Raw genomic sequence first — 7119 nt, 5'->3', positions numbered from 1 at the left:
TGTATTCGAAGGTAAGTTTGGCTTTTCAAAATATCTGACAATTGAAATTGCATTACTGAGAAAAATGACATCCTTTTTACTAAATGAAAACCTTTCTTTGCTGACGTAGTTACAATGAGATTTGTACCGCAAGTATTATCTTACATCACAAAATAGCATAAAGACATGTTATCAAATTACGCGTACCTGTGGTAACAAAAAATCTCAGAACATTGTTCCACTCCGTCTTCAGGCCACAAGTAGCCCTTCGGGACCATCCGACCGCCGTGTCATCCTCAGACGAGGATGCGGATAGGAGGGGCGTGTGGTCAGCACACCGCTCTCCCGGTCGTTATGATGGCTTTCTTTGACCGGAGCCGCTACTATTCGGTCGAGTAGCTCCTCAATTGGCATCACGAGGCTGAGTGCACCCCGAAAAATGGCAACAGCACATGGCGGCTCGTATGGTCACCCACCCAAGTGCCGTCCACGCCCCACAACGCTTAACTTCGGTGATCGGACGGGAACCGGTGTATCCACTGCGGCAACGCCGTTGCCGATCTCAGAACATTACAAGAGGAAAATATCTAACTCGCCTATACATCAGATCTGGTTACGTACATTCTGGGGTTACCAATTATCGATCAACTCATTTACACTAACGCGCTGGAAAAACCAAAGTGATAAAAAATTAGCTTCCTTACCTAACTGCGAGAAGACTTCTGCTTTCACATTTATATCCAATAATACATACACTCGCAAAGCTTCTTTGTAATATCAATCCAGTAATCCTTTCTTGTCACATTTAAATCTACATTTCATCATTTCACTTTACATTCCACTACAAAATCACTCATCATTTTTAACTACCTGAGGTGTAAGACAAAATATTGGTATGAGATTATTCCTACGTTGTAATCTAACACTTGGTGGCTTTGCAGAGCACACCACAAAACGGCCTACCGCATCTTCTTTCGCTCACAAACTGATGCACACTGACTGCTGTGCGCCAAGCCCTGTCTTACTCCAACACTACAGTCTCAGACTAGAAGCAGTATCTTTGGCTCTGGCGTCGTGCAAAGTCAGCGATCCGCTTTATATAGCGCATCAGGCGTACATCGTTTACAATATAATAGTTTCATTTTAGTTTACATTAGTATCATTGCAATGTTCGGGTGCCATATAAAAGTGTACCCCAGTAGACTCCTTTCAAGTTTCATGTAACTCCCTTCTGTCTTGCAGATAGATCTTAAATTTTGATGTCAGTGATCGTCAAACCTTTTAAGTAAGAAGATATGACTACAAGTTTCCGGATAAGTTATGGCTGTTCCGTTAATTTTTTCTATGAGGCATAACGCGTATAAGGCATCTGAGACAAATTTTTCGGCAGCAGTAAGGGAGCAGCAGCGGTAGCCGGTTCCCCCGTGGGCGTGTAGCGCGGGCTGCCGTGGCATTTGGCTGTACGCGCCGGCTGATCACCCGCGAGGTGTCTGTGCGCCCGTAAGGCACAGCGTGGGCCGGCGAGAGCATGCAAATTGCGCCGTGTGAATATTTATGTGGAACAATGCGCCGCTATTGTGTCATAGCGACCGTTACGTCTCTATAACGCGACGCGCGCCCGCGCTCACAATAGGCCCGTGTGAAACAGAACCTTCCATCACCACCGATCCGAAATACGGCGCGCGGTGGTCAGGAATAGCTGCTACTTCCAACTGAACAAAGCGTGCCTCACGTATGTGGCCTAGTTTCTATTGCTAGCTCAAGCATGGTTACAGACGTAACTAATATTTCTTTCTACTGGGTGGTTATAATTAAACTACAGTTAGTCACAGGTGATCTGTAAATATCGTATGGCAGCGAACTTGCTAGATATGCTAATGCATCAATGCAGAACCGATTTAAGCTGAAAAAAGTTAGTTCCGTTTTTTGTCAACGGGTGCAATTCTGGCGCTGTGAATGCAAGAAGACGTTTAGAAATGTTTCGATATTTAATTAACTAGGAGCGGGACGTCTGTAGAAAAGGTGAATAAAGTAGAAAGACATAATTTTTTAGTTATTGTTAGCCGAAACTTACACTCTTTTTTTGTTTCATGTGGACACCAGAGACGTCGACGAGATGCTCTGACCGCGGAATGACGTCATCAACAGTTGCTCGCAGCAGTTCCGTTGTAGCCTGAGCAACGTATTCCTGTATACTGACATTTAGATCAGATAGAGATCGATCGTGGCACTGACGAACGCTTTCTTTTAGAAACTTCTAGACCAGAAAGACGCATAGATTCAGACTAGATGATCTTTCAGGCCATACATCTGGAATACCTTTGAGGATAACACGTTCGTGGAAGATTGCTTTAAGCAGAGCGTTCACTCTGAGGTGTTCGCGCATGTTGCATGAAAACAGTGGTTTCCACACAGCTGCGATGTTCGAGGAGGTCTCTAGAACGTGCAGGCGACAGCGCACACCTGACGGGCTCTCTGCGTTTATTCGGGTACAATTGCTATTCGTGCAACCGGCCGGTGTGGCCGTGCGGTTCTAGGCGCTTCAGTCTGGAACCGCGTGACCGCTACGGTCGCAGGTTCGAATCCTGCCTCGGGCATGGATGTGTGTGATGTCCTTAAGTTAGTTAGGTTTAAGTAGTTCTAAGTTCTGGGGGACTGATGACCACAGATGTTAACTCCTATAGTGCTCAGAGCCATTTGCTCTTCGTGCACAGCACACCGTTTAACAGTAGCCCAGATCCGGCAGTTCTGCGTATTCACTACATGCCGTAATGTAAAATGTGCCTCGTCACCCAGCACAGCCTGGTCACACGTCAGAACTATAGTTCGTGCCACAAACCCCAAAGAGCAAATTCAGAAAGTAGCTGCAGATCGTGAGGTTTCAGCTGCTGCACCACTTCGATCTTGCAGGGATACCAGTGTAAAATAGAACGCCGAACTTTCTGTACCGTTGACCATGGGACGGACAGTTCCCAGTATACTGCACGAGCTCTAGAACTACCCGGGGCAGGTGCTGCATGGTCAGTTATGGAAACAGCAACCTTGTCAATAACTTCAATCGTGATAGGACGTCTTCCTCGTCCAGGCGCCACACTAAACTCAACCACGTTTTCGAACGTCAATACTATCTTCTTTAAACCATTTAATAACATTGGGCCTCTCCTCAGACCTTTGAGTTGGCGATACTCTCTCAATGCTGCCGCTCACGTGAAACAGTTTCACTAACAGCACACGGTCCCTCTTCTCGGTAGCCATACTTTTCGCTCAAGTTATGGCTTGTCAAATGACAGCGTGTATGTCATACCGTCATACAGACTGTACACTGCGCCAGATTTGCACCGGTTGCCAACGTTGTAAGCAAGTTTTTTCCAGCATAAATCGGATCCACATTAACTGACTAGCACATCTACCAAGTACTGCCGTAATTAAAGCCCTTTGTGAGTAGCTGCACTTTATTTATAACCACCCAGTTCTTTACATGATGCTTAAATTGTAACCATACACTGTTGTTGTTGTGGTCTTCAGACCTGAGACTGCTTTGATGCAGCTCTCCATGCTACTCTATCTGTGCAAGCTTCTTCATCTCCCAGTACCTACTGCAACCTACATCCTTCTGAATCTGCTTAGTGTATTCATCTCTTGGTCTCCCTCTACGATTTTTACCCTCCACGCTGCACTCCAATGCTAAATTTGTGATCCCTTGATACCTCAGAACATGTCCTACCAACCAGTCCCTTCTTCTTCTCAAGTTCTCCCCAATCCTATTCAATACCTCCTCACTAGTTATGTCATCTACCCATCTAAACTTCAGCATTCTTCTGTAGCACCACATTTCGAAAGCTTCTATTTTCTTTTTCTCCAAACTATTAATCGTCCATGTTTCACTTCCGTATATGGCTACACTCCACACAAATACTTTCAGAAACGACTTCCTGACACTTAAATCTATACTCGATGTTAACAAATTTCTCTTCTTAAGAAACGCTTTCCTTGCCATTGCCAGTCTGCATTTTATATCCTCTCTACTTCCAACATCATCAGTTATTTTGCTCCCCAGATAGCAAAACTCCTTTACTATTTTAAGTGTCTCATTTCCTCATCTAATTCCCTCAGCAACACCCGACTTAATTCGACTACATTCCATTATCCTCGTTTTGCTTTTGTTGATGTTCATCTTCTATCCTCCTTTCAAGACACTGTCCATTCCGTTCAACTGCTCTTACAAGTCCTTTGTTGTTTCTGACAGAATTGCAATATCATCGGCGAACCTCAAAGCTTTTATTTCCTCTCCATGGATTTTAATACCTACTCCGAACTTTTCTTTTGTTTCTTTTAGTGCTTGCTCAATATACAGATTGAATAACATCGGGGAGAGGCTACAACACTGTCTCACTCCCTTCCCAACCGCTCCTTCACTTTCATACCCCTCGACTCTTATAACTGCCATCTGGTTTCTGTACAAATTGTAAATAGCCTTTCGCTCCCTGTATTTTAACCCTGCCACCTTTAGAATTTGAAAGAGAGTATTCCAGTCAACATTGTCAAAAGCTTTCTCTAAGTCTACAAATGCTAGAAACGTAGGTTTGCCTTTCCTTAATCTTTCTTCTAAGGTAAAGTCGTAGAGTCTGTATTGCCTCACGTGTTCCAATATTTCTACGGAAACCAAACTGATCTTCCCCGACGTCGGCTTCTACCAGTTTTTCCATTCGTCTGTAAAGAATACGCGTTAGTGTTTTGCAGCTGTGTCTTATTACAATGATAGTTCTGTAATTTTCAAATCTGTCAACACCTGCTTTCAAGGGACTGGAATTATTATATTCTTCTTGAAGTCTGAGGGTATTTCGCCTGACTCATACATCTTGCTCTGGTAGAGTTTTGTCAGGACTGGCTCTCCCAAGGCCGTCAGTAATTCTAATGGAATGTTGTCTACTCCCGGGGCCTTGTTTCGACTCAGGTCTTTCAGTGCTCTGTCAAACTCTTCACGCAGTGCCGTATCTCCCATTTCATCTTCATCTACATCCTCTTCCATTTCCATAATATTGTCCTCAAGTACATCGCCCTTGTATAGACCCTCTATATACTGCTTCCACATTTCTGCTTTCCCTTCCTTGCTTAGAACTGGGTTTCCATCTGAGCTCTTGATATTCATACCATTGGCTCTCTTTTCTCCAAAGGTCTCTTTAATTTTCCTGTAGGCAGTATCTATCTTACCCCTAGTGAGATAAGCCTCTACATCCTTACATTTGTCCTCTAGCCATCCCTGCTTAGCCATTTTGCACTTCCTGTCGATCTCATTTTTGAGACGTTTGTATTCCTTTTTGCTTGCTTCATTTACTGCATTTTTATATTTTCTCCTTTCATCAATTAAATTCAATATTTCTTCTGTTACCCAAGGACTTCTACTATCCCTCGACTTTTTATCTACTTGATCATCTGCTGCCTTCACTACTTGATCCCTCAGAGCTACCCATTCTTCTTCTTCTGTATTTCTTTCCCCCATTAGTGACAATTGTTCCCTTATGCTCTCCCTGAAACACTGTACTACCTCTGGTTTAGTCAGTTTATCCGGGTCCCATCTCCTTAAATTCCCACGTTTTTGCAGTTTCTTCAGTTTTAATCTACAGTTCATAAGCAATAGATTGTGGCCGGAGTTCACATTTGCCCCTGGAAATGTCTTACAATTTAAAACCTGGTTCCTAAATATCTGTCTTACCACTGTAAAATCTATCTGATATCTTCTAGTATCTCCAGGATTCTTCCATGTGTACAACCTTCTTTTATGATTCTTGAACCAAGTGTTAGCTATGATTAAGTTATGCTCTGTGCAAAATACTAACAGACGGCTTCCTCTTTCATTTTTTACCCCCAATCCATATTCACCTACTATTTTTCCTTCTCTCTCATTTCCTTTTCTTGAATTCCAGTCACCCATGGCTATTAAATTTTCGTCTCCCTTCAATACCTGAATAATTTCTTGTATCTCGTCATACATTTCATCAATTTCTTCATCATCTGCAGAGCTAGTTGGCATATAAACGTGTACTACAGTAGTAGGCGTGAGCTTCGTGTATATCTTGGCCACACTGCTGGTAACTAAATTCGCAACACCTACAGGAAAAGCACGTAACGAAATTTTACTTATTGTGCGTACACAACAAAGTAGGAAGACTATGTTATTCAAAAGTAGGTATTCAGAGTGCGCAATTCAGTGCACAGAGCTGCCACATTGGTAGCAACAGTGACTACCCTGACTGGGTGAAAAGTCGTTTGGATTGTAAACACCCATGGTGTTTGTAATATTTAACGTCTGTATGCGTTGTTGCTTCATGTTGTCTTGGCAGTGGAATTCTCACGACTTCAAATGATTAGAGTGACCCTGCCATTGACAACATACACCTAAGGATTTCCATAAAACGGAATACCGTGTTGTGGTTTTACTTTACTTCGATTTAGTAAATCAGATCAATTATTTCTATTGCGATGCTACTAGAGTGAATCACAGCCTGAATACCGCAAAACGATTTATTCTCAGAAAACACATATGAAGTACACAATGTCAGATTCGAACCTGAATGTAATTTCCAGATTGCGGAACCTATGCTTGACTTTCTTTAGACCGCCCCCCCCCCCCCCCCTTTTATTAGACAGAAACAAAGTTGGTTGATACTGATTATCCGTCATAAACAGGTGACCTACACTCTGACTGCTACTTTCAGAAAAAAGCTCAATGGACAAGCAAATCGAACTCATCAAATTTACTGTGACTCTTTCCATGTCCACGAAACCGAAGTGCGCATATCACCTGATGAAGTACAGATAGAAGTTATATTGCACCGATGATCTGCTCGTTGGGGTGCTGGCTGGCGTGGCATACCTGTAATTCTCCGACTACACAGTGGACGAGATAGGCCCTCTGCAAATTCCCAGGGATGAAATTACCTCAATACAAGACAGAACACAAGATTTCTGTTGGGTCACTAGCCAGAAACAGTAATTCGACTCAAGTATTCTTCCATAAAAAAGCACTGTAATGTGTGTCAGACACCACAGAGAGGTACAGAATCGCCACTCGAGTAAACAGAATAACAGAATAAAATCTCAGTTCGCAGAGAAACATCCCCGCACAATCTTTGTGGCGAA

General features: G+C 43.2%; 1 pseudogene; it reads right to left on the bottom strand.

Annotated features, from left to right (window-relative positions):
- Nucleotides 1-419: 419 nt before the first annotated feature.
- Nucleotides 420-537, bottom strand: LOC126261012 (5S ribosomal RNA; annotated as a pseudogene).
- Nucleotides 538-7119: the final 6582 nt, after the last annotated feature.

The sequence above is a fragment of the Schistocerca nitens genome, chromosome 5 (assembly GCF_023898315.1).
Source record: "Schistocerca nitens isolate TAMUIC-IGC-003100 chromosome 5, iqSchNite1.1, whole genome shotgun sequence".
In the NCBI taxonomy this organism is placed as follows: Eukaryota; Metazoa; Arthropoda; class Insecta; order Orthoptera; family Acrididae; genus Schistocerca; species Schistocerca nitens.
Note: the sequence above shows the minus strand (reverse complement) of the source record. Positions and strands in the feature narration are given on the sequence as shown.